Source organism: Ambystoma mexicanum, chromosome 3p (assembly GCF_040938575.1).
Source record: "Ambystoma mexicanum isolate Mex_15411 chromosome 3p, UKY_AmexF1_1, whole genome shotgun sequence".
In the NCBI taxonomy this organism is placed as follows: Eukaryota; Metazoa; Chordata; class Amphibia; order Caudata; family Ambystomatidae; genus Ambystoma; species Ambystoma mexicanum.
The window spans coordinates 1104483904-1104511196 of NC_090925.1; the positions used below are offsets into that span (position 1 = coordinate 1104483904).

Consider the following 27293-nt stretch of genomic DNA (forward strand, 5'->3'; position numbering starts at 1 on the left):
CCCACATCAACCACTGGAGTGTCAGACCAACCAACAAACATTACCTTGTGCCCGCTTACACGAATCCCCCCGAGTGTGGTCCTGAGCGACGTCGCCCATGCCACCACTCCATCGCCCAACCCGTCTTTGAGATCCAGCCCCCCAAAATGGTCTTCAGTGCACCCACCGGGTCAGCTGCAAGGGAGCACCTGCACAACCACCTCCCGTGCCCGCTCCAACCACTGGTATACCCCAGGAGCCCACCCCCAAGCCTAATGGTGATCTTACTCGCCCACACCAACCACTGGCATATCCGATCAACCGCTAAACAACGCTCTCTACCGCATCACCAGGGTGTACCCTGGGAGTGGCCCTGTGCAACTTGGCTCATGATGCCACTCAGTCGCCCCATCCCATGGTGTGCTCCCATGCACCTTCCGGGTCAGTTTCTGAAGAGAGCCAGTATGGCCCGTCGCCAGCCTGCACCAACCAACAGTATGCCCCTAGGAGCTTGTTAGGCAAGGCCCACGACCAGTAAACTTCAAGCATGTTCAGACTAGCCATGTCAGGACACATACACAGCAGACCCCTCCTTCCAAGAACTGCTCTACTTCAGCCAATGGGTCAATTCCGTCGTTGCCTGTGTAGCCCCATCCTCTAGTTAACCCTGGTGTCATCTCTGGACTGGCGGGGGCCCCGGTCAATGGGACCACTACAAGTGAAAAATCATTGATTGAGAGCTCTGCCTCCCCTCGAATCCTCCACTGCTCCTGCATACCCACCAGATCAGCCTCCTGTGAGCGCCAGCCTGGCGATGTCACCAGCCAGCCAACGACCACTGGTAGGCCAACCGGGAGCCCACCCTCCCCCATATTACTAGCGCGTACCCTGAGGGCAGTCTTGAGCGATCTGGCAAATACAGTCACTTCCTCGGCCAACCCAACCCGCACCCATTGCCACAGTGACAGCACCTCCACAAGAAAAAATCACTGGCACATGGGCAGGCACCAAGAGCGTCGCCACTACATCACCATTCGTACCACCTGACACCCCTTGCAGCCCGGCTCTTGCTCCATATGAATCAGAGCCATCTGTGTTTCACGGTCATCTAAGTACTCTCTGGGCACTTCACTGACCCATCCCTCTAGCCGACTCCCACCCTACGAAGAACCCATTAAACCAGTGCTATTCCTCTTATACCGTTGCAAATTACGGGAGGCACACCCTCTGCAGGGCCGTGCCAGCCAAAGACGAGGATAGCGCTGTGCTACCTGACACGCCTGCTCCTCCGCTATGCTTGCCCATTCAGCCGCTTACCCCTGTGATTACTCGTGTGGCCCATCCGTAAGGGAAACAATACTTCTCTACTGTGCCTTCTCGTCCCTGGGGACACCTCCGTGTCCTTCATGTGCTCCCTACGGCCATGAGCTTTTCTACCACAGCTTCCTACACCCGGAGGCCCCGCACACGGCAGATGGCAACCACGGATCGGGGCACAAAGCACCAAGAAGATGGCCGCTGCCCCGCCTCACCGGCAGGGCAGGGGCTCGGGAGCGCGGCTCTGCTCTCACTCTTCCGCGCTCGTGACCCCGCGAGCCCAGCACTGCTAAACAGACCTCCACAGCAATATGCGAGCGCCAATTTCATACCTCTAAAGGAAGTATAGCGTCACTTAACTGAACATCAGTAATGCAAAAATGAACCCAATCGGATACGAGCTTCTGCGCTTAAAATGCCACTGCTTGTGCCATATCGGGCTCTCCTAAAGATGAGGTGATCCAACCGAGTGGGTCGCCAGGAGGATTCTGATGTGAATGCTGGACATTTGAAAATACGACTATTTGCATTTTTCTTTACCTTCTCAACCACAAAGCTGGACAAGCTAAATAAAAAGTAAAGCACTTTGAGGAGGGTAATGGGCAGGTGCTTTATATTTTTATTTTATTGTCTACCAATTCAACCACATGCCATCTAAACGCCAAGAATGTAATTGGTTTACTTTTCTTTCCTCTCCGAGTAGAAATGTCCTTGAAAGTTGCAGAAGTGCAAACCTCCGAGGGCCTCATGTACCCCAGCCTTCCTCCTCCTCGGGCTGCATGGACCACGGCTTACATATCAATGCCCCCCGCCCCCTCCCCCACCTTCCTCATATTGTAATGCATATTAAGGAGATGTCATCAGCCTCTTTGACCACGCTATAGATAAGTCCTATGGGTGGCACCGGAGGGGCACCCAAAGGCTACAACTAAAAATGGGCCGAGAGGCGTTTATGTGAAGTGATTGTTTCATCAAAAGTTGTGCATGCCTCCCTCACTAAAAACCAATTTCTACGTTGCTAATCGTGAAGTGACAGAAATTCCAGACGGCGATTTAGAAAAAAATATAAACACATGGCTCTCTGTGACCTGCTGTGACATGCAGTGTTTCAGGTGGTGGCGAGCCGTTCTGTGCCAGGCAGGGATCCCGCGTTCCTGCTTCATTTCAACAGCAATGAGATGGCATAGAATGCTGCACAAAGTGTTTGTTTGGTGGCTGATGGCAGATGTCTGCAACTTCCGCCACTTCCTGTACAGCAAACTATGAGCTCTGAGGATCCATCTTTTACAATAGGCGCATCTTCTGGTGTGACCACCTGCACTTTCTGAAGGCTTTTCTTCTGTAGATGTGTAGTGTCCGCGTGCACTCGAAAGTGGCCGAAAGGTGGCTGGGTGTCAGAAGTCAAAACATAGGTTAATACATCTTTACTTTAGTTCCTTACCCTCTGCCCCTCCTCCCTCTCCAGTAACCCTGTAGTATCCTACTTTTCATGTATTTACTTCCATCCCTCTTCCTGTGTTGCTTCCTCGCGCTCTACCTTTGGGTCTCCAAGCTCTGAGTGAATGGTGCTGTACACAAAAAACAAATAGGAATTTCAGGTTCATGTACATACAAGTCAACACGTGTGTGAATAGTAAGTTGGACGAACATAATTAGATACGACTAGGGATGTAACGGTATTACGGTATACCGTTAAAGATACCGTGAACCACTCAATTGAACAATAATAACAGTCACATTGTTTATACCGGTATACCGTTTATACCGTTAAGCGTGCTTTTTAATCTGATTTGGAAAGGCTGCAGTAAGCAAGTGCTGCGCAGTCTTGGTCTTGTATTGTTGGATGTGCCATCTGCGAAGTAGTTTCAGTTGGTGCAGTTTTTAATTACATTCCATAAACCACACGTGCCTGACACAAAATCAATGTTATCAATAGGAAGAATAAATACAGTGCCAAGAAGGAAACAGGTTTACTTTGGGTTGGCGGCTTTGGGTTTATATATTTATAATGGATAATGTTTGCTAAACACATGACAATGGAGGGGATTTCCCTGGTTCTATCATTGAATTTACATATAATCAGTCACACTGCGAAAGGCTGTAATGCAAAGAGAGCGTGTGTGTGTGTGTGTGTGTGTGTATGCGCACAAGCTTATTCTACCATCAGCCTCCATTGATCTGTGGCATGCAGGTTATAAAGATGACAACATGTTCATCTTCACCATCAGCCAGTGGGGGACCTAAAAGCCTAAATTACCACTTAAGAAAAGCTATTAAGTTTGCTTTGCCAGTCGCAGCAGGCCCCCCCCCACACCCGTAGTCCTTTCCACACATGTGTTTGTGTTGTTTGGTGGAAGCAAGGGGTGGCATTTCAGTGGAAAGTATGTTGAAAAGCCCAATTCTGGCCCTGTGTGCCTGGTTCTGTTTCTGAGGATAAATCTGACAATTTATGACCTTTTAAAAAATATTTGTTAAGATTAGTTAACTCCACCTGCTATACCGCGATAACCATGATATACCGTCATTTGGCAAGAAGGTTATCATACCGTCATAAAACTAATACCGTGACACCCCTAGATACGACCCGCAGGCCCCCTAAGTCGCTTTGGCTTGATTCATCTTGACCCACCAGTGTATGATGGGTTTTTGGTGTGGTAAGTTTCCAGGTTGAACTATCATCAGGGTCCTGCATCTCCCACTTTGATTCGTGCTGCTGAATCATGCTTCGCGCCTCAGTTGGAAGGTTGAACCTCAGGGTTATTTGTCTGGTTTGTTCAGCCAACCAAATCCCTCTTGGGATGATTTGGCGAGTTCGTTCAGTCAGCCAGAGCTGTTGAATCTCCCAAGGGAAGTCTAGGGCTGTGTAAAAGGCAACACTCATTTCCTGTTCGTTTTTGGGTGTTGCTAGGCTGTTGGGGGAAGCACTTGCAATGGACAGGCCAATACTTAGTAGATGTTTTGTGCATTTGAAGAGTGCTGAGCAATTTTGAACAATTTTAGTTGTTCAGTGTTCATTTTGTGTAGTTTGGTGTTCTTCGATGTGTTTTTGTAGTGCACTTTTGTACTCCTTTGTCCAATTAATGTGTTTTGTTAGTTGCCCCATAAAGAAAAAAGGAAAATACATCTTTACATTTCCTCTTGTCTTTTTTCCATTTGACTTCTTTTGGTAAAACTTAAATAGCCAAAAAAAGTTCCTGTCCCCAAACTAAACACAAAACCTCCTGAAAAAATGTGTTTACCGTTTACCGTGTCCCTCTGTGGGTTTGTTGTTTTAGTCACTGTTGCTTCCGTCTTGATATTTGTCATTCTTCTGAGTGCAATGGTCTGTCTTGAGTCTTGACTTGCTCCTTGGGCCCCTTCATTATTTCATGTGTGTAGTTTCTCAAGGTCTTTATGGTTCTCCAAGCACTTTCTTTAGGCGGGGTATGGTGTGCTAGTGACTCCGGGAAAGGAAGAAGGTGGCAGGTGCTGCTGTTTGTTGCTGGTTCATGGACACGGGACATGCAACATCGCTGGGCTTCCAAGTTGGGTAAGGCTGAAGCATCCAGGGTGGCTTCAGGAGGAGGAGGAGTGGAAGAGGAGAAAGGGTACCAGAGGAGACCCTGAGCAGAGAGGCGAGAGAGGAAGGGCCTCGGGTGGATGCTTCGATTGGGCAGACAATTTGATTAGGGCCCCCACAGAGTACAGGTCTGAGATGGAACTGGAGGGCATGCAGGGGTACCCCCTGACATGGGTGTGTTCCTCGTGTGAGAGGAGGAGGTATTTACTTGAAGCAGCCTGCATTAAGGGTACAGTAGGATGGTTCCTGTCTGGTTGTGGGTCAGTAGAGAGGAGGAATTGTCTCCACTTAGCAGTGTTTTAACAGGGCAAGGGTGCTGAGGAGGGGATGATTCTTCAGGTGGGACCTCATATTGGGGAGGGTCTCAGAGGGAGTACCTGCCTTTGTTGGTGGTACCGGAAGGGGGGAGGAGGCAGCGGCGGAGGGGAAAGAGGGAGAGGAGACCCTCCCTATGCTTTCCAATTTAGGTTGGGTAAGGGAGGCACATGAGCCCCACTTGTGCGCAAAGACCTCTAGCCCCCTGCTCAGCCCGCATAGTCTTGGCATTTTGACCTTCCTTTGGGAAAGCGAGGGAAGGCTGAAGAGGATTAGGTCTTCTGCAGAGTGGAGAGCTGTGGAAAGAAAGTGAGATATGACATAGGCAATGGCCACGCCCTGCCAATGACAGCTATGCACGTATCCACATTGGCCGTTAACATTCACCAAGTGAAGGAGCCCCCTAATGACCAGGCTGCCACCACCCCTAGATCGGTCGTGAGGACACGGGTGCTAGTACCTCACAGAGCTAGAGTGTAGCAAGACCTCATCGGGCACACCATGCCAAGCAGCATAAAACGTCTGCATCCACTAAGTCTAACCAACTGATGACTGTGGCTAGCAGTGGCGTCTGTTATCCGCGCTGCCCTAATGAGCAGTTTGGGTGGCATGTATCTGGCATAATCCATATTTGACCAGAAGCTGTGGGACTGGGCATTGAGGTATCAGCCACCCTTTGCTTGATTTACCGTCTGGCACTCTGCAGGAACGAGCTGGACTCCACTACAGGTGAAGGTACCTGGAGAGGCGTATGCTGCAACTCCAACCTTCCACCTGAAACGATCATGACGAGAGAATCTCCTCTGTGGGAGACTCCCCATGTGAGTTGCTGTACATTGTTGGAGATCCCAAGAACCTTTGACGAGTGGTGCTTGTGATCGTGAAAAAACAAACCCTAAAAACAGCCCTAGCACAAAAGACAGTGGCATGTGCAAGACAGTAACTTGTCAGGGCCTCTCATTTACTACTACAGCTATATATTTTCCACCCACACGTACCACAAAATAACTCCTCTCCCCTGGCGTTCTGATGTTCTTCCTGCTGCCTCTATTCTCCAACTGATGTTCCAAGTGTTGCATCAAAGCACAGTTTCTCCTTCTTGTGGTATTTGCTGTGAGTGCTCCTCCCCTGAAACCAGCACATGTAGATGTAATGCAGTCACTTTTACCTTGAAATGTGGGTCCATAGAAAAAGCCAACCGGTACTCGCACCTTTTAAATCCAATTAATCATAGGTCACTACGCAAAGTTGAAAGCGGTCCCACACCAGCTGCCAAAGCACAGTGCTTTGCAGTGTTGGGCAGGTTCAACTTAAGCAGGCATATAAGATGCATACATTCCCTGAGGGATGCCTTATGATGGCTGACCCGCTCAATGGTAGTCTGGAAAGCTCGTAGTGCAGATCAGATGTTGGACAGCAGGTGCCACTGAGAAGGTGCCAAAAATGACCCATCTAGAGCTGTGCTAGGAGTGTTGCAAGAATCTGTGAGTGTATTGCACTGCTCACTTGCAATTGTGCAGTGTATTTTAGCATGGTTGGCCCAGCTGACCTGGGAGCTGACCTTTCGGGCCACAGCAATAGTTTTGTTCCCGGCCTGACAATTGCTGATAAAGCATGTGACCACGAGATGGAGGACATGCACAACGCAGTGGATGGGGATTGTCCTGCCGATGTGTAAGCCAGCAAAGGCATTTGATCCATTATCTTTTACAAAAGTCTAAATGCAAACTAGAAAGCCCTTGCCGCTATGCCTCCACTCTCCCACATATCAAATCCCCTGTGCCTTGTGCCCTGAAACCCTTGCATGCAAACATTTCCCTGATGCACTACATAAACCTGTTGCTGCCATGTAGAAGTATTTGCCCCTCTTGGCGGCTAGAGGAAGGACAGGCCACCCAGTGTGCTGCGATTGCGCTGTAGACAATGTTCCAACCACTGCTGCACATGCCCGTGGTGAAGCAGATTAGCACATTGTGGCGGATCATATGGAACTATATAGATGTGATACCCAACTTCAAGTGGCCAGATTCTGTTGCGTTTTATTGTGTGTGAAGCGCTGCCACAGTTTGAACTTTCATTGTGGTCCCAACAACAAACAGGCTTTGCTCAAAGGGTTCAGTGGTGCTGGTGTTCTAGTCTCCACATCATGATGTCCCAATGTGGGGTTCGCTCACTAATTGCTATCTCCTACCACATTCCCTACACCTCTGCCACTCTCTCCCCCAAAAACCAAGCATGCATGTGTCGCCCACAAACTAGCCCAGGGATTCTCTGCACCACCTGCCTCCTTCAACTGTAAAGTGCAAGCTGGACGCAGGTCCGGCTTTCTCCTGTAGCATGTCACTTTGGCTCAGAATGCCTTTTATCTGCTTCTGCCTCAAACATTCACTAGTCTTTTTTCATATTAGTTCTCATCAACTCTTGTATTCAGCAATTGCCCTAGGTGGTTCAACACTACCTTTACCAAAATTCCCATGTCCTGCTCCAGCTTCATTGAAGTTAATGTGGTCATATTGACCCATTGACATATGGTGTTTTTGCTTATCTTTGGAAGATAGATGCCCTCTACCAGCATTTCAAGCAATGATATTCGCATTACACAAGGCTCTCTACAGCACTTGACCCACTGCTGTATCTTTCTGGCTCGTGCCAAGGTGAGGCTCTTTCTCTTCATTCCAAGGAAAGCCTATATCGGCCACTGTCGTGCATCACATCTTTTTATTCACATCCAAGCTAATTCCTGCTAGTGAGTGCATCTTCCACGCTTCCGGTTCAGAGCTACTGCAAAGCACAGCTAAAAGTACAATCCTCAGCATGCTTTCTGCAGCCTAGCCCACAGTGGCCGTGAGGCCCTCCCCAAACTCTCCCGGCCACAACACCACACATGGATGCAGAACTAATTTATATACTAATCTCACATTCTTCACTTCATTTGTGGTCTCCACTGTCTCAGCACATATTAGTCCCCTACAAGGTCATTTATTTCATTTACTCATTGGGTATTTATAATGAGCCTGTACACAATGTGTTTCGAGACACAACAAGACACGAGGGTGGCCGAACAGGGAGCACAAAACAAAAACGATCCTAGGAGGCCTTGTGACATTCGTGCAAGTGCAGTAAATACTAGTGAAGGGGGGTGGAGGGGAATGCCGGCCAGGGCGGAAATACCCGTGAGAAAAGCAAGTGCCAGGGGAGGCAAGATGGACAGAGCCAAGTGAAAGCAGAGAGTGCAGGGGAAGGAATGTCCACGGTGTACGGTTCTATGTCTCGTGTTCCATTTACCAACACGTGCAAGGCCTTTCACTCTATGCTGTTTGCACTTGAATGTTCACTCCTGCCACCTGCTAGCACCGTGCACTATATTCTAGAATATGGGGCACTACCTGCTTGGCGAGCTCCCGCTGCTTTGCGCATTCAACAGTGGAACACATTTCTATTTGCTGCACTTTCAACTCGTAGGCGTTTTCACAATTTACAATTAGTAAATGCAAACTTACATACAAATACTTCAGCAGCACAGAAGGCATTTTTCAAATTGTTTAGGTTATCCCAGTGTAGGAAACGTCAAAAAGCCGCAGCTCTGTCCAATTTAAACCACACTGCACTAAACATAAGCTAACTTATCAGTCCAAATGAATGACCAGTCAATCAACCAATGGAAACATTGCACACCTCAAACCTTGCTTTTCCTTCCACTAACCATGCTCTTCATGTGAAACGAGTAGTTAAAACAAGCATTTACAACCAATAGTTTTGTTTTTACTAAAGGGGCACCCGGAAGCTGGGCATGTCTCCTTCCAGGGCCCTGCAAGAGAGGCAGCCTACAGGCCCAAGGAACACCAGCGTGAGATAAGAGGGCATCACCCCTACATTCCCCCAGACGCACCTGCATTCAGTGCGCACTGTCTGTTGCATGCCACACCCCATATTTGTAGAAGCATATTCTTGGCCCCGTCGGTTTAGTGGTAAATCATTACCCACAAGCCAAAAGTAACAGTGGCCTAAAGCACCACCACCTTGGAGTCAAAACTATGTAGTACAAAAGCCATCTAGGAGCCGAAACTTGTGGTGGCAATAGACCGCCACCTTTTGATCTAAACGTAGTGGTGTTAAATCGCTTCCTGAGCCAACATTAATAGTTATTCTAAAGTCATCTATGAGCCCAAATTAATGGCGGTGCTAAAGCACCAGCCGAACACAAATAAGCACCTGGAGGACACCTACACTTTTTCGGATTCCACAATTCCATTCCTCTCTATACACACTCTGTTTTGCCTCACCAAGTCGAGCTACAGCTCCAGACATGAGCCAAAACGAAAAAAGCACAACATGCAAATGCTTTTGGGAAGGGCATAATTGGATTGATTGCTTTTTTTGTTCGGGCGTAAAGCCAAATGCCTCTTTTGCTTAAGCAATTTAATGTGGGTCTTTTTGTTTTGTGAATTTCTTCTGTATTGATGAGGAATCCTAAATGTGTATGTGTGTGTGTGTGTGTAAATATTATACATACTACCAGTATTGTATAGAGAAAACAATATTAGCAATTGAACAAAGTGTGTGACAGCTATCCAAATCATTTTTGCCTTTCACCTAAACCCAGAGATTATTCGAATGAGTATATATGGTTACACACACTTTAAAGTTAGGGTGAGTGTTGTGAAAAAGGAAATTAGCACAAAGACCACAGTGCATTATGAATTTAGTGATTCAAACACCGAACCCTTTTAAGGCAGACATATTTTTCAATATAAACATCTGTGGTGATTCTTCTGTTACCAGAATGTGCTTTGATTTTATGTAAAGCAGCCAGGAAACCTCCTCATCAGTGCTATTTGACCATTCCCCTTTCTCATAGGGGTATTTCCAAAGAGTAGAAACGGAAATAATGTATAGCGTGTTATGATTTGATAGTGTGCTTTGTAAGTAAGACAATTTTAACATACTTATTATGTTTAGGTTATATACTACAAGTGGCCATTGGCAATACACATTTCACAATTTTAAAGAACGAGTTTACAATGTTGGTACAAATAAATAATTTCCTTTTAGTTTAACAGCTTCTCTTTCCGAGAATCGACACAATTTTGCCTCTGAAATTGTGCTTCCTTCTTGGTCGGGGTCTCTGCTGCTCTCGTTCCATTGACCATGGAAACACTTGTACACCCCCTTTCAAAATACGTGTTTTAACACTGTCCCAGTTGGCTAGAGCCACCCCACAATCAGTGAGACAACACAAAAGTGGAGTGGAGTGGATCTGCAGAACCCTCCTCGCCCTCACTTACATGGAATCCTGATGAGAACTGCCATTCTGCTGATAGGAGTACCTCTCTACCGGTACATTTCACTCAATAACAGGGCGAAAATCGTCTCGGCACATTTTAAATTCATTTCAACGTAATAATATGACTTGCAGATCGCCAAATATTTTTTTAAAGTCACATAACCTCCATTAGCATTCCAAGCTATGCAATCGCTGCCAAAGTTATGACATTACAAATAAAGCACATCCTGTGTCCGACCTCCCTCCCACCGCCATCTTGCACTACTTGAGTTCTGTCCTACATTGTTGTTATTATGGGGTCGCCTGTCCCGTTTTTTTAATTTGAAAATCTCATCACAATACATATACAGTCTCGGCTCCCTCTCAGCCACTCCTTTCCAAATGTCAGGGAGTCTCATCCCACAGCACACACAATTACAAAAACAAAGCATACCCTTCCAAAAATCTACACAGCTGCTCACATGCTTTACCCTTTCCTTTTCTCTCATCCCAGGATGCCTTCGGGTAGAGGGGGATGGGAGGTTCTCTGCACGCCTCTCACACTAAAGCACAGACCGAGGCTAGAGAAAGAGATGAGGAAAGTGAGTGAATGAGAGAGAGAGAGAGAGAGAGAGAGAGGGAGAGAGAACGCTACACTATGCCTGATCCCCCACATTCAGCGAATAGTTATGTTTGCTCTGTTCTGTCATTGCTGTTTGCACACTATGGGCCTAATTCACAAAAGTGTTTTATAATGGCAAAACCCCTTTGGAAAACTCTGTTAATTAGGCCTTTTTTCATCGACATTTGAATCTAAAAAAAAAGGCGGTGACTTGTTGCTTGTCGTCATTTTAAAGCTCGCAAGAACTGATATTGGTCCAGTTCTAACGTAATCGAGAAAGTGCTAGAACGTGTTACTTTCACTCTGAACTGGCATAATAGATTTGATTATTGCCTGCCTCCTGGCCTGCAACAGCGGACTGTGTCAACATAATTATAATTACAATTAGAATTGTTCTTTTATAACGCACTTAATACGAAAGAGTATTTTCTAAGTGCGGGATCGGGACTCATACCTGTGTTGCGCTGCGTTGTCTTGCTTCCAAGACAGACAAAAGCCTTAGCCCTCAGCTACCACCTCACCAAATAATCAGACTTACGTTGTGTCACTAGCCTGAACTCAAAAGAGCCCAGTATTTCCAGCCCAGAGAGCGTAGTGTCTGCAATCTGATCACACACTTTGTTTAATCAGATGGACTGATGTGTGAAAAACACATGCTTGTTTTTCAGAACAGTCTGTACCTTGATTGTATGTGTAAGTAAATTGGCATTTATACTGTGCCTGCTACCACCGCAGTGTGTTCCGCTGCAGTGCACAATGTGCCACCTGCCTGGGATATTGTCCCTGGTGACTGTTGCATTTACTCCCTTCCACAACCTGGTCAGAATGTCCCTTAAAATCGCCCCATTTCAAGAAGCTCACTGCTTCCCGTCAAATCTGATTTCTTATCTATTGTATGATATGATATGGCATTTATAACACGCCTATACACAAGTGTTTCAAAGCGCAATGAGGCAAGGGGGGGTGAACAGCGGGAAGACCGAGACAAACGATCTTACTAGGCCAAGTAACATTGAGATCGCGCAAGTGCAGGGGAGGGGGGAAAGGGAAAAGTGCCTGGGGGGGAAGGGGACGGGGCTGTGCAATACATAGGATATGCTAGGTACATAGGTATATTCTTTTGTGATCAAAAGAGCATTGTTCCTCCTGAACATAAATAAATAAATAAAATAAGATAAACAAATGTTCTGACTGTTTGGAGCCAGTGATAGAAAGAAAAACTGGCTGGGGTAGATGGCAGTGGGAAAGCTTGAGTAGAAGCAGGTAAGATGGGGAAACAGGAAAGGGAGTTATCACAAAACAGCGGGCAAATGTATGCGCCCGTCGCTGATGAGGAACGGTACACTGCTCTGTGATGTATGTATACTTACAGTTTTTGCACTTTGTTAAATAATACTCGTAGTGGTGTGCATTTTTGTGTGACAGCTCAAGATGTGGTCAAGCATTTCCGTGCATGGGGTATGGTAGTTGGAATTAAAAGAAGGGAAGTGAGCACCACATCCTACTTTATCCCACCTTTCAAAATCCTGGGTGTCACAAATCTGTGTTGCTTTCAGTTGAGGGCATTGTGGATCTTGCCAAAAATCCTCCCCTTAATGGGCCTGGACCGTGGCATCCTGCTTGCTTATCTGCATGTCACTGGCCGTTTTCAGGGGTACATGGGTAGATGACTTTGGTCCCACCTAGTTGTCAACCTGGGCTTCTTCGAACTCTAGGTTCACTGGAGTAGGTTACATTCGGTTTCTCATGACCCCTGATCAATGGTCCATTACCTTCTGACAACTGAACGGGGAGACCGTGGTGCCTTGTGATTTTGTAACTCTGCGTTCCTGGCTTTCTTCTGGTTGGCCCCTTCCTCACATTGCCAGATATTCTAAGTTGTCTGCAAACCCTCACAACGCTACTTAACAGGGTGCCGTGGGCATCTCTCGTGGCTTCTTTCCTGGTCTGCGCTCTGGTTTGGGATGATCCAGGTCTAGTGGATCCCAGAGGTTTGGGAGAACTCTGTACAAAATGGTATGGTAACAATCACAGGGACAGAGGTAGAATATTATGATGCAGTTAAAGTGGCTGATGCACGGTGTCTGACTAGAAGAGAATCACATAGCTTGGTACATAATGTGGGTCAGAAACTCTGCCCCTCATCCTCTTGCGGTGTTCTGAATTCTACTTAAGTTTTCGAACCAAAAGCCCCAGTGTCCCTAACGTTGGTACTGGACCTACGTATGCAGGTAGCATTTTCTCATTACAAGGATCGTCAAGGAAGCCTGACTAAACTTCTGAACAAATGGCGTTCAATAGACTGGCCAAACTCCAGGAGGCATTCAGCACTCTCAGCCTGACCACCCTCAGAGTGTTGCACACTTGTGCAACTTGTTACTGAATGTGGAACACTCCACACAAACCCTGTGTGGAAAACTGCACCTTCAAGGAAAGGGGAGATCACAAAACAAGGTACCAGCCAAAAAAAGGAGCAACTCTTACCTGCATCCAGCCAATAAATGGGGGGAAAAATGGAAAGGTATTGTTGCTGATGCATGGGTGGCATAGGGCTTCGGCATGCAGAGGAGGGCTTGTACTGAATGCCCATTTCAAAATGCTGAGTGACAGCGTTCTTTAGAGAAGCTTTTTCCAGTGCTGTTTTACATAACTAACGCTAACCTAAGGATATCCTCCTCCCTTTACCTCATCCAGAAAAGCGAGACTACATTCACTGAGTCAGACACTTAGTACTTCTTCTTAGCTTTACTTCGTCTGCATCTTCATATGGTCAGGGTGGCAATGGATAAGGTAAGGTTAGCTGTAAGTTTAAGCTTAGGGTGAAGAGGGTTTAGTGGGTAGAAAGTGTTAGCAAAGAAGAGGTTTACAGGGGTCTCCCCCTGAAAGATGAAGTGAATGTTGGAAGAAGTAGTAAAGGTAATGTAGTGGTAAATGTCACAAACTGAATGCATGGCGAAGTGAATGCAGAAGAAGTAGACCTCCATCCCCACAAAGTCCTCTTTCAAGAAATCACGTGAGCGTATGGCGCTTCTGTGTGTGTCTGGTGTGTGTCTGGTATTCATTATTAACATATCCGGATGTCGGTTCCATCATTAAAACCTGTATTCTGATCCTCTAGTGTCACATATCTCCTTAGTAGCTTGATAAAACCTGATGTCTCAGCCTTTCCTATGTGTACTTCCCTTAATGGAGAGCGGATTGCTAATCCTGCTTGTCTCCTTGGCTGTGTTTATTGCTTTGTGGAGTGCCTTGCGATGCAAGTGCTCTGTGAGATGGCACACCTTCTCAATAAAAGCTGCGCGCCCAATGAATGCAACAAGCAAAGTGCCTGTTGCACCCTAAATTCAGCATGTCCTGCGTCCTGCATGCAAGACCCCCGTTTCTCAAAGGTGACCTGCATGCAGGGGTAGTACTTACAGGATGAGATGAGGGCGCCAAGATCTTGCAACCATCAATTCAGATATGCCTTGGCTGATTGGAGGTTTGGGGGTCACATTGCTGGTAACAGTGGAATGCCGTTTTTATATTTCCACCCATTTTGCAGGCCTCGGAAGAAACTTCATTTGAGAGAGAGCTAGTTGTAAAGCGCAGGGAAGGCACTTCAGGGTGCTCCTGACACTCCGCCGGCACACAACTCTTATTGAATGCTTTTGTGCAGGAAGTTTTTGTGTTCTGAATCAATGAACACTTGCCACCAGTGCTTTACATGGAAAAAAAAGAAGTGGGGGTACTCCAAGCTACGAAGCCGGACATTCCGGCGCAGTGCTTTCGGCTCCGGCAGTTTCAGTGCCGCACCTCGGTCACAGGTCCCTTTTAGGCACACTCTGTTGTTTGCAGGCAATGCCTAGTGAGTGCCAAGCTGCACACACTTGGGTAATGCAGTGTATCTGAGATCCTTTCACACAAACTGTTATGCATTGTGTTAAATCAAACTAGCAGATGTCCCAGCTGTAAACTAACTTCTCAGGCGTTCCAAATCAAACCCTGTTCCATCAAAGGACACCAATGGTCACAGGCGAAGCCCACTTAGCGAAACCGTGTTCCGCGCTTCGTGTGCTGAGAGCACGGTAGCTGCATATTCGTCTTCCTTTTGTTCTGCAGGGTGGGCCCTGAAGTAGACGTTACGGGCACTGCGGGTCGTGGACAGAGGAGGAGGCAGAGCGCGCCGCTGTCCCCAGCAAAGGCCGCAGAAGCTTCTAGTCCTTTAAGTTGCGATAAAGTGAAATAAAAAGCTTTCATTTTCACCTCGCAACATTTTTGAGCACTAGTACTCTCTTTTCAGGCATTGCGTAGTGCAGGTACTCAAATGCCCAAAAATAAGAAGTGCAGGTACTGAGGGCCGGGTAGGACCTGCCCATTTAAAGCACTGCTTGCCACATAGAAGAAGTGTTTTATGAATCGCTGCCTGCACTTTCAGTGAGATTTCACTAGGCAGTCGGTTGCTCTAGACTTTGAGTTTGGAGGACTACTTTTCAGATGTTATTTCAAAACAAGCGTTTTTCTCTGTAGCGCTCAAATTATCTCAAATGCTGTTTTAAGGAAACAACGTAAAAAATGTTTTATCCTATAAAAACAGGGAACTGTTTTTGCGGCTGTATTTGATGTATTTTTCATTTTTGGTAGAGTACACTTCCAGCAATGTCACTTTTCCCCATTTCGCAGCACTGTTGGGGAAGGCCCATCTTTACAGCTTGCTTTCTGCAAGGAAATGTTTCTATTCGCATTAATATTAACTTTAAATAAAATGTAATTACTTACTCTGGCAATAATCAGTTGGCTATGAAAAATAATGAGTTATTGATCGCAGAATACTTTTTCTTAAAAAAAAGTAGCTTATTTTGAATCTCTTTGCTGGCAAAATGAAATGTTTTGTACTGTGAATCAATGGTCAAAAGTGTTACAATTTAAAATGTTTGAAGTTACTTTGCGCTATACTTTTACGTACTTGTTTTCCAAAAGTACTACAGAGTTATATTGTTTGATTTTCAAACTCTGTTAATTCTAAGAACTGTGCATTGCACCTTAGTGTTTCTCATTTAATTTACCTAGTTGTGCCATTTTATTTTAACATTTCAATAATTTTCTTAGTTTTGGCTATTAGGTGGCCCTGTAAGCCGGAACGATTGCATTAGTGTACAGCTTGGGAGAAATGGCATATAAGCAGGGACACAGAAGGCTTTTAGGTGTTGTTTGGTCATTTACCCACCCATGGCCATGCTAAACCGTATGGCCATTTCCATCCTCTTCCTGCCACTCGATTTAGAAGAACTATGCATAGCCTTCACTGAAGTCCTGTTAAAAACAGGCATTGGCTAAGCCAGCCGTTTTGCTTGCCTATAAGTATTAGGTATTTGCCAGGCACTGCTAAAATATTCCAAGGCATTGCACCATTTGGCACCTGCTACCATCGATGGCCAGTTAATACCACTATGCCAGTCCCTGTCACACCTTTCCCATGTCTACACAAAAGGCCAAACTGTTGGCATGGCCAATACTTGTTTTTTTATTTGTTTACACAGAATTTAGATATATCTATAAACGGCCATAAATATACATCAATTTACTAAATTAACAGATCAAAAATCCACAAAGCTGAAAGAGCGAATAGTGTGCAAACGGGACAAATCACATAAAAACATATTCTGCGTACCCACTCCTCATTTACACCTGAAATGTAATTTATTTTTAAACATTTTAATTGAAAAATACATTCTTATTTTATTTCTTTTAATCTTTTCATAACTTGTACACCCTCCGGTTCCACAGTATTTTGCTATACATGAGTTTGGAGGGCACAATAATGTCTGGTTTTGGTGCAACTCCTGCACATGCTGACATTGTGATGGGCCGTGTTCAGATTTTGATTTCTTTTTTTTAACAAATTGCTCAATACCCGGTTGTGTTTTGCAGACATACCTGCCCCTATTATGGAACAGGATCAGTGAATTATTTTTGTGACTCTCCGAAATGTATCATGTGTGGGTAGGTTTTCATTGCCGTCATCCATTGTTTGCCCATATCAGTACATTATGGCCAAAGCTGTCTTTTTGGTGACTGCTAAGTGGGCAATAGGGAAACCTGCAGAACCATATTGTGTCTAATTCACACATGGTTTGCTATCTATTGGAGGGTGGCAGATGTCCCTCTTGATGGCTGGCAAGCCAGGAGAGCTTCAGGAAATTATTTTTCTTTTTTCGTGTGCACATTCATTTTTATATGGCTGAGCTCCTCCTCTGAGTAGGTGGACGAGATATGTACTGTTACAGGTCTCTTAATCCCAGGAACACCAAACCTGTTAACTTGTTTCACATTTTTAGTACTTAGTGTATATTAATTAAAACAGGCACAGCTTTGCAAAAAATGCCAGAAACAATCTCTTGAGTTTGATGATAACATACATCGTTAAAAAGCAACACAACTACATAATTAGCGAATATTGGGTTTGCTCAAAAACGCTGTAGACGGCTCGTCAGTCACAGTTCTATTTGCCTGTTTTTCATTAGCAGCACAAATGGCCCAATTTGAACCAAAAGTACAGTAATTGCACGCACAGTGCTTGCGTGGACCTGTTCCACTTTCCATTTCACAAGCTGTTATATATTTTTTCAATATTCATTTTTTTGGTCCTGAGAAGACACTTTTTAGATAATTGAAACTACAAACTACTAAATAAATTATGCAACAGATTTAAATTACTGCAGTGGTTAAGACGAAATGAATTTGGAAGGGACCCGACGCCACGTGTCCCCTATCTTTGTGAGATGTTATGAGGGGGGATAACAACATCCTTACAGATTGTTAAAGCAAATCTCCCTAAAAAAATCAGTGGCGTGGGCTAATGAATTAAAGCCACCATCAAAGCACTCCCCCCCCACGTTTTAATTCAGCAGTTGTCCAATTAAAAGTGTTTCTTGGGTTTTCAGAATTCTCATTTTACAACAAGATGGTGTCTCGTATAGTAAATGAGAATAGCTCACTTATTTAGCTTGCGCGTTCTCTACTGCATGTACCCTTCCTCCTCGGGGGTGACATCAATACCAGTTGTGAACATTACATTGAGTGGTACTCATTTTTCATAAAGCTTGGAAGGATGCCACAAGTGGTGCATGAATCAACTGGACTATCCTACTAGCTTTTGATGTAAGATTTTTCTTTTAAGCAATGCCCGTTTTTTCCTCTCTGTATTTTCGTTAATTTCACAACTAAATACATAACTGTAGTAAAAGGTTATACGGCTGGACGGCGCCTAATTTTGTTGATCTCCTCAAAGGCCTTTACTGAAATGTGTTGTGTTTTATGCATAAGAACATTGCTCAATTCTACTGCATCAAAGGAGGGATACTGTAGGAATTGCTTCTCAAACAATGAGTGTTATTTGACCCCGGGAACTGAGTTGTAACTAGAAAACAAATGTTGGACAAAACCTTTTGTTACTCCTAACCTAATTCCAGAACCCTTGGTCCCTCTATTTGGGGAGTTAGCGTATAGAACAGTGTGCTAGGGGAGAGGTCGGAAGGGGGTCATAGACAGGCCAGGTATTTCTTGTCTTCCTATTTTCCACCTTCCACTAATGCAATAGAGTCCCCAGAATCCCTGCCCAATTCCTCGCCCCCACAAAGTCAAGATCTTTGCCACTCAGCAGCCATCCCAGGCCTGGCACATCACTGCCCCTCCGCGGCCTGAGGTGTGAGAGTCAAAATAACAAGAGATCCCTGACCTATTGTTCACCTTTATATACACAAGTGAATGTTTTCTTGTACAAGTTAATGCTCTCTATTGAGCACACCTCCTGAATGAAACATCCAAATAAACTATGTAAGTTTCAGAATAAAGTATGCAATATTTGTTTGACAAGTTTAAAAAGGAAAAAAAGATGTTGGTTTGTGATTGGTGTTGGCCTCAGGTGTTTTTAATGTACCTTTCTGTGGCATACATGGCCACATCCTGCTCCTGTAAAATATGGGGAATCTGTCTAGATTCCACACAATGGCGTGGATGGCTGTTGTAGAATTCCTAACTTCACACCTCTGTGCTGGTGCACATAGTCAAGATTTGCAGAACTCCATTACATCACAGAAAATGGTATGTATAGCCTGATTTACAAAAACGATTAAACTAGTGGCACAGTCCCATTGTAAACGCTTTGTGAATAAGGCCTGTAGACAAAGTCTTTAGTATGTTTATTTATATTTATAAAGCGCTATATGCTAAAGCGCTGAACACAGTAAAAGCAGTACAACTCAAACGAGAAATACCAAATTTGAACTAGGAAGCACGTTCCAATTCAAGGGAGCCAAAAGGGGAAAAGAACAAAAGCGACATTGAACACAGGAAGGGCGAGGAACACAGAGAAGAAACCTAGATTAGTAATGTAAGGAGCGTGAGGGGGAAAAGCAAGATACACAGGAAGAAAGATCTGAAGGGGCCAAGTTATGAAGAAAGTAATAACACAAGCCAGAGGAAATTAAACAGTAATGGAAAATGAAAAGGGAGCCGATGCAGAGATGAAATGTATTTATTTATTGTTTGTTTATTACGCGCTTAATGCCAGCGAGTGGTTTCTAAACGCAGCATCAGATTCGAACCTGTCTGGCGCCACGTTGTCTTCCAAGAAAAACGCGTTGCCCCTGAGCAAGAGAGAACAGAGTCACGAAGAGATAAAGAGAAAAGAAGACGAATAGACGAGTTATAGGGAGATCAGGAGACCCAGGACAAGACCAGAACAATAGAATAGACGCAAGAAAATTGGAGAGGAAAGTAGAATCTTTGTAGCATGAAATCCTAAAGAGATGGAATCTGTAGGAGCAGGAAAGAAAGGAAATAAGAGAGGAATCCATATAGACTCCAAGGTTGTATGCAGACGCGGGATAGGAAGTCATGAGGGAGGAAAAGAAATGGAGGCAGGAGGAAGACGAGGAGGAATAGTAGATGCAGGGAAGAAAATAAACTTGGTTTTAAAGGAGTTTAAATGGAGGAAGTGATCATACATTCAAGATTGAATGGCAAATAGACAGAAAGTAAGAGTGATGTGAATAGATGAAGAAAAGGATATGAAAAGCTGAGTGTCATCAGCGTAGAATGTTGATGGACCAAAAGACGTGAAAATTGAAGCGAGAGGAACAGTATTCAAAGAGGAGCTGGCACAGAACAGAACCTGGGGGTACACTGTGTTGAAGAGGAAAGGTAGAGGAGATGTAATTATCAGAAAAGACAGAATAGGAACGATTGGAGAGATGGGATCGGAACCATTGCAGAACCGAACTTCTTAAAGTGAAATGAACAAGGACAGAAAAGGAGAGTGGTTGACCATGTCAAAGGCTGCCTACACGTCCAACAGAATTAAGTATAGCGACCTGAACGAAGTGAGTCGCAGACAGAAAGTAGAGCAGGTACTCCACTCCATATTTTTTTGAAGTTTGTCCAATCCATGGTATTTTCAACAGCTGTTTTGACTAGTTTTGCCCAGCCCTAGTTAGGTTAACTTTGCCCTTATGTACACCGTAGTGAGGCACCTCCTTCTACATGTCGGAGAACAGAACTCTGAGGCGTGATTAAGTAATACCTAGATGACAGCCATTGGTTTGAAACTATTCTTTTCTGAGTGTATTCGTGTTCTGTAGCCCAGCCAGAATTCTATAAATGCCTATGAAAATAAGCAGTTTTCTGAGCGTTTTGAGAAAAGGGTAGGGTAGCCGTCCTAAACTGTGCAGATCCTGGGGCTTCCCCATTACATGGCATCCAGACCACCTTCAAGAAAGCGCTTTATTTCTCTGGTCCAACATGCCTTAAGCGGAGATCCCATCTCATTGTCCCGCAAAGCTGGCATGGGTCTTACCTCTTCCGGATGTTTGTGCAGAGTAGTGGGCATTGGAAGAAGGGCAGCCCTTCTGAGCAGGATGCCTTACAAAGCTGAGGTTTGGAACATGCTCTCTGGAGACTCGCACACTACCTAAAATCTTCATCAAGCATTACCTACACAGTATCTCTGTTCATCAGCCGACCATCTTCTCTTTGAACCGATAACTGTAAGGCTTCCATGCACACGCATTCTTCCCCAGATGGATGCACGGAAAATAGAGACTGCTCTGAGTTTTCTTTTTTTTTTATCCGTAATTGCACACAAAAAAAAAAACTGTCCCTAGGCGACCGAGCCAGTGTTTACAGCTACCAGTGATATGCCCTAAGATCCAATGTAGAGGCCTATTCTTCTGTAGCTTTGACCTTTCGAAGCTCAACATTACTAATGTGCTCAGTTTGCCCTCAAGATTGCTCTGGCAAATCACGAATACATGTTTATTGCATAGACCCGGACTTCAATGCTGGGCCTATTGTTGCATATAACGTCATAAAGTGAGCTCGCTGGAAACATGTTTTAATTATTTTTACATGTGTAGAGCCCCCAAAACCAACAGGCATCGGTGCATAGGGGGAGGGGAGGAGGCTGGGCATGGAAGGGGAGGGGGTGGGGCGGGGGGAGGAGGGTGCGGTACAAACAAAGGTTCCAGGCAGTAGAAAAAAATCATTGCAAGATTTTGAAGGCAGTAGTGCAATTACTTAGCAGACGCTTTCGTCCAACAAGAAATAGGTTTATGTAGGGTTCTCTATCTATGGAATATGCTGGTGAGGAGGGTGAATTGTTCCATAGACAGGCGGCAATGACTGGGATGCTGGATTCCCCAGCTCTAATGCGTCTGAAGCACGGGGTGTTTCGTTTTTGGCTTTGGGTCGGTCTTGTTGATTTAGAGGAGATCCTCTGAGAGAGGTAGGGAAGAGCAGTGTTAGAGAGACATCTATGAGTGATGGAAAGAATTTTAAAGTTGATCCTGTTTCTGATGTGCAGCTTTTCTGTGAGCTGAGCCCTGGTCACGTTTTGACAAGCTCCTAACGGCGCGGGTGGCGTTCTGAATGGTTTGGAGGTTGTCGAGGTTGCGTTCTGAGACTAACGCTGTGCTCGGTTCCCAAGGCACCCACAATGAATACCTCAGACCATTTACATGGCGGCTATTTCATTGTACAATAATTGCATATGAGTTGGGTCATTCTGAAAACCTGCCTGGTTCGACGAGCCCTGCGATATTTGATAGGGCATAGGGGGTAGGCAGGCCAGATCCTATGATGGCCCATCATCTCAATGATTTACCCACTGAAATAGACTGCTTTGTACAGTTTCTATTTTCCAGGGTGTTTTACACTGTCTCTTTTATTACCAGCTCAATGTTAAATTGTGTTATTGCCTTTACACATATAAAATAAAACTGGATTCGTCCCCTTTTATTAATTGTTATTTTGAAAGCACATTTGCTGTTTTTGCCCGGATTTCTATTTCATAGGCCTCCCAAGTTTTTACCAGTTCCAGATGTTATTTTGCAGTAGAAACAAGGCTTCCCCAAGTGCCTGGAATTAGGTCACTCAAAGGGCCCATCTGCAGGATTGCTGAGCGTAATTGTGCCAAGAAAGGATATCGGGTCAAGGTGGGAGATGATTACTGGGGGCAGGCGGAAGGCAGTTTGAGGTACGTTGCATTAAATGGGTAACCAAGGAGGATTACATTTTTTTACACAGTAAAATGTATCACACATATAAAATTCGTGTCATTTAAATAGGAAATTGAAAAGGTAGGATCTATCCATATACATCTTTGCCGCAGTTCCTGGATGGTCTTACCCAGTGCCAACATATCTCCCCCACACACACGCGCGCACACATCTCCCTTTCTGACTATCAAGCAACACGTTCTCTGTCCTACCTCTGCTTAACCTCAGTAATTAAATCTTTTCCAGGTGGGGGTTATTAAAAGTTTTGTGGTAAAGGCCGGTTTTAAGCAGCGGCGTAGGGGACCCCCAGCATGTGGTTGCCAGATTAGCCGTAAATGAAAGGTTGTTCCCTTACCGAGGAGGGTGATGGGGCATGGTGGATGGGGGCGGTGTGCCTTTCTCTGGTCTCAAGTCGCCTTGGCGTCACTGCGCATCTCTTCGTGTTGGTTTGGCCTTTTTTGGTGGGAGATTTCACAAGCACAATAAGCACAAGGCGCATCCCCCATCCAAACTCCCCCTTTAAAACTCTTTGCACCTTATAGGGAGCCCTGGGGTGTGACTAGTGTTCAACCCTTGTGTTGAGTGTGAGCCCTCGCCGAGGATCTCACTTGGCTCCGGTTTACCTTCGGCTTGGTCTGGTGGGCCTTTGGCAGCTTTGCACGCGGGCATGATCGCTGTAATAAAGTATGTGCAGGTAACATTGGCTTTGAATGTGCCTGAGGACACTAGTCAAGTAAACGGACTTTCTAGGTGAACTTGCTGCTGAAGATATGCTAACGCACATGGCTGGCGAACTCCTTCCTTATGATATGGCATTTGTAACGCGCCTATACACAAGTGTTTCAAGGCGCGACGAGGCAGGGAGGGGGGAAACAAGGGGAGGACAGACAACGATCCTACTAGGCCAGGTGTCATTCAGATCGCGCAAGTGCAGGGGTAGGGGGAAGGGAGAAGTGCAAGGGGAAGGGGAGAGGGGAAGTGCAGTACAAGAAAAGGGCCAGCTGGTGGCAAGTGCAGGGCAAGTGCAGACAAGTGCTGGGAAGGGGGGGCTGTAGGGATACAGAGACATTCCCGCAGTGCAGGGGTTGCCAGGGAGGCAGTGCAAGTGGAGAGTGGCTGGGCCCAGGACGGAGGTCGGTGAGAGTGGCCCAGTTGCAGATTCAGTGCAGTTTCAGTGAAGAATTAGCAGGGGAGAGGGAGAGAGAAAGCAGAAGCAAAGAGGAAGGTTTTGAGGTGCTTCCGCAACCGGAGATGGTTCTCCTCCAATTTCAGGGAGGCAGGAAGGCTGTTCCAGAGAGAGGCCCCTGCCGCGGAGAGAGATCTACCACCAGCTTGTTGCTTCGAGAAGCGGCTGACCCTGAGGGAGTTGGAGACGGATGAGCGAAGGACTCGGGAAGGAAGATATTTAGGAAGAGAGTGTGGGTGCGATTTCTCGCCGTCGCCAAAACCAGTACAAAAGGGACCCTATAAAAACTCAAACAGAAAAGAGTTGAGTAAACATTGCTTTATTAACACACAAGCATTCGCGAATGGGCCACAAGTTCAACCGTCTCGCAAAGCAAGTCGTCAAAGTGCCGCCCTTTGCCCTGCACATCGTGGTCCTTTTATACCCATCTGTTTTACATTGTCATACATTGCTGCACATAGATTATGTCCACCACAAGGCGGTTCCTCCCAGTCATGACTTTGCATCAACGGTCAACAGTTCAACATCTGCTATTGTGGTTTCCTGTTATCTGTTATTCGCTCTCTCTCGTGCCCTTCTGTGTCCTTATCTCTGTGCACGAGGCTGTGCTTACTCATTCCTTCCCCACCCGTAATCTGCAGATAGTTTTAGCAGGCTCAACATGCTTCGACATACAGTGACCAAACACAATTCTTCTGTTAAAACAAGTTCTTGCCAGGTCAGCAGGTCTTAAATGTCGCTGTATAAAGAGAAGGCCTCTTCTTTTAACAAAGGGTACATTCTTTTAACACATATGGTGATTAGTACAAACTCCAAGTGTGAGCACAACATTACATATGTATGCGTACCTTCAATCCACCCTTTGCTCACACTTGAGCATCAATCTAAACAGTCCTAGCATAAGCAGATGGCAGGAAAGCAACATCATCACATACTGTATGTACCATAATCTTCTCCAGGCCTCCCATGTCAAAAAATTCCTGTTGTACATGGCTTTTATCCATTGGATTTAGGCGCGTTATGCTGGAAGAACACATGGAAACACAGCACGACACACATACCGGGAAACATTGGATGCAGAGACAAATTCCTACAACTATTGCCGCTAGAACCAGTATAGGCGTAAGAAGTTGCCATCCAATTTCTTTCAGGAGCTTCATCCACCAGCTATCTCCTGACCCTTCCTCCTGGTGGATGCTATCCGCCACTTTATGCAGTTTGTTTACTCCATCCAGGATTCCTGTACTCCCTTCTGGTATGTAAACACAGCATTGGGATCCCACCAAAAAACAGACTCCGCCCCTTTCTGCAGTGAGTATGTCTAAGACATACCTATTTTGGAGAGCCACTAGCCGAATTGCTTTCATTTCATAAGTAATGTTTTCCATTAGGTCTGCAGATTCTTCGATTACGAACTCAAGGGCCCTGTTTAGCTTTTGGATTTCTTGACTGTTCATAAAGATGCCCGCTGGAGGAACCAGGACCCCCATCAGATCTATAAACGTTTCCCATCCTGTAGGTTGATACGTAGGAATTTTTGGGTTTACTGCTCGTTTATTTCTGCTGTGTATTTCTTTATGCAGAGTAGACGGGGCATATACCATCACAGCCGGCATTATTCTGGCTATGTAACATACCCCAACAAAATCTTTGGCTAACCACAAATAAGCCCTCTTGTTACAGACGTAGGCATGTCCTTCAATCTGTAACAATCCCTTCGTGTAGTTATTTAGATTCACCATTTGACTGCATCCCGAGATCATTCTTTGATTACCTCTTGCGCTCCTCTTAAAACATATATTCTTTGGCCTAAACTCTTGTGTGATGGTGATAGGGGGAGGAGGTTCTCTTACTATCTGTACCATAGCAGGTGCAAGCCCGATTCCCTCAGTTTTGATTTTATAGCGTATCTTTTCCTTTAGAAGGGTTTTGTTCTCTCCTCTAACATAACAAGCGGTATTCGGTATCATGTATTGCTGTGCTGACACTATTCTCATGTAAATTAATGTACACCCGGCATCCTCAGTAACTGGCGATGCGTACACTGGGATGCCTTCACTGCTATGTCGGGGCATGTGGGTGCAGATCCAGCAATCAGTTTTATTCACTACCCCATATGTTGTGTTTATTATCTTCACGTATTCATTTTTAGCATAGTCTTCCGGGTCGTGTTGGTCATAGGCATCTCGATTCCTGCTCTTGACCCAATCTGTTCTCCCTGTTTCATTTGACTCGGGCAACAGGTTCTTTAATTCATATCTAGATGGATGTTCCAGATACCAGAATATTATGGCAAATGCTATTAGTACTACTATCGTGCATACAGAAAACAAAATTTTGCCTCTTGTGGTACAAACTGGTATTTTCCTCTTACCTTCTGTGTTTGAGGAGCATACACTTATCCGTTCAGGGACTAAACCAGCATACACGGGTGTAGACATAGTTCAGTATATGGCTCAGTATACAGCGTATATCAGTTGCAACCTAGCGATATAGCAATATCCCCTATTTAAAGCACCAGTGTCCTTATTACTCTAATAGTGGTAGGTCTCACTGAAAACCTTCATCCGATCTGTCCCACGTCTCGCAGTGCCTGTCCCAGGAGGGGAACGCCGAAGGCCCTTCAGGCTACAAGCCCGTCGTCTTCAGTAAGGCACAATTCTGCTAAAACCAACAAGAGAGTCCAAATGTTCATCTCCCTAATGATCAAAGTTCAAAACAGTGTCCTTACACGTTGCTTGGCACATACACGTCACGGGATCGGAGGCGATGGGCACACCTACTAGTGGCATCTGGCAGTACTGTTGCAACCTGGGGTTGGTTGGTTCCCTTTTCTGGATCCACGTGGTACCAGTGCGATTTGCCATCAACTTTTACCGCAGTTTGTGTTGCGAGGAGAACCTGAAACGGGCCCCTCCATCTGGGTTGCAGTCCGCTGGTGTGATCGAAGGCTTTTATAACAACCCAGTCACCGGGCTGCACGTCGTGACCTTCTCCTATCAGAGGAGATGGAGCTACTGCGTTCACCTGTGCATTAATAGAAATCAGTCTATTAGTTAACCCAATACAGTACTGTTGTAATGCAGGCCATGCTTGCTCAGACAATCTCTTAGGTGATATGGGGGTCCCAATACTTGGTGGGCGCCCCATAACAATTTCGAAAGGAGATAAACCATGTGTACGCTTAGGCATAGTACGCATACTCAATAATGCAATAGACAATGCATCCGGCCATTTCAGTCAAGGGCATCCAGTGTTTCAATATGCATTGTGCTGTGGAGGTGGCACTATTGTCCCGCAGGGGATATGCTTCCACCCATCCTGAGAACCCACATTTCATCACCAAACAGTAGGAATGTTTATTTACAGGCTCCAGCTGTATAAAGTCCATATACACCACCTCAAAAGGGCAGGTGGGTAACTTACTGTGGCCCGCCGGGGCCGGTACACCTTTCCCCACATTATATAAAACACATATTTCACATTGTTTTGCCCATTGGCGACAATACATTCCCAAT

General features: G+C 45.5%; 1 protein-coding gene across 3 annotated transcripts in view; it reads left to right on the forward strand.

Moving 5' to 3' along the window:
* NR3C1 (nuclear receptor subfamily 3 group C member 1) overlaps window positions 1-27293 on the forward strand; it is a 656238-nt gene that overhangs the window by 90815 nt on the left and 538130 nt on the right. The gene's annotated exons all lie outside the window — the stretch shown is intronic.